This window comes from Microtus ochrogaster, unplaced genomic scaffold (assembly GCF_000317375.1).
Source record: "Microtus ochrogaster isolate Prairie Vole_2 unplaced genomic scaffold, MicOch1.0 UNK46, whole genome shotgun sequence".
Lineage (NCBI taxonomy): Eukaryota > Metazoa > Chordata > Mammalia > Rodentia > Cricetidae > Microtus > Microtus ochrogaster.
The window spans coordinates 2786358-2787656 of record NW_004949144.1 but is presented as its reverse complement, the minus strand read 5'-3'; positions in this window follow the sequence as shown (position 1 = coordinate 2787656).

Genomic DNA, 1299 nt, shown 5'->3' with positions numbered 1-1299 from the left:
AACTCAAAGTCCCTCCCTTCTATTTCTTTTTTATGTCTCTTTCATGACTCTCTCTTACTCTTTATGACTACTTTCTGTCAACAAGTTGTTTGCTCTGACTCTTAACCTATGGCTGATTTTATTCTATTCTGTTTATTATAAACAGAAATCTCCTTGATTAAGGGTGTGTTCTAGGGCTGGGATGCACTGAAGCTAGAGGCAGGTTGTTATAGTAAATAGCACAATCTTGGAGATTTACAGTGATCAAATACTCTATAACACAGCGGGTAATGCAGGAATTACTATAACTGATGAAAGTGTTGTACATACATAACTGAGTGCTCAGCCTTAAGTCACATATCTATATAAATTCCAACCCAGGAAACACCATGGAAGAGGGTATGAAATTAATGGAAAAATAACCTAAAATCCTATCTTCTGGACATAACTCGGTAATTGCATATTCAAATTAAGCACAACTGTGATTATCTCACAAAATTATGCCTGTCAAATCATACCATGGGCCAAGTTCACTGGCACATATCTTTAATTCTAACAGTTTCTAAGTAAAGACAAGAGGTTCTCCTAGAGTTCAAGACTAGAAGCCTTGTCTATTCAGTGAGTTCTAAAAGAGCCAGGCTACAAAGAGACCCTTACTCAAAATAATAAAAAGAATTATTCCATTATGTTTGGGGAAGTTGCTCATAAGTTGCCACAACTCCCTAAGGAGCTATTACCAGTTGAGTAAGTTTTCATTGGGAATGCATGGCTACTAGTGGGTTGCTCCTACTCCAGTAGGTGTCTCTACACCTATGTTATACAGTATCATCCATTAAACTTGATAAGTTAATTTTAGAAAGGGAAAAGCCATAAAATTGAGACAGGGAAATGTTGAGGATGGATGTGGGAACAGTTGGAGAAGGTGATATGATGTATATATATATGATCAAAATGCATTATGTGCATATAAAATTCGCAAAGAATAAAAAGAAGTCTCTTGCCAGCCCTAAGGTGGCTCCCTTAACTAAGAATTGTGCTTCCGTGCTCCCCTATCCAGCCTTCCTTTATCCCAATCATCCTGTTTACCCAAGTTCCCACCATCCTCCCCTTCTTACTTTTCTCTCCCCATCTCCCCTTACCCCCAACCCACCCCACTCCCAAGATCCCACTTTTCTCCCCGGCAATTTTGTCTACTTCCCATAGCCAAGAGGATAACTATATGTTTTTCCTTGGGTTCACCTTCTTATTTAGCTTCTTTAGGTTCACCAATTGTAGCCTCCATGACCCTTATTTATGGCTAGAAACCAATTATGAGTGAGT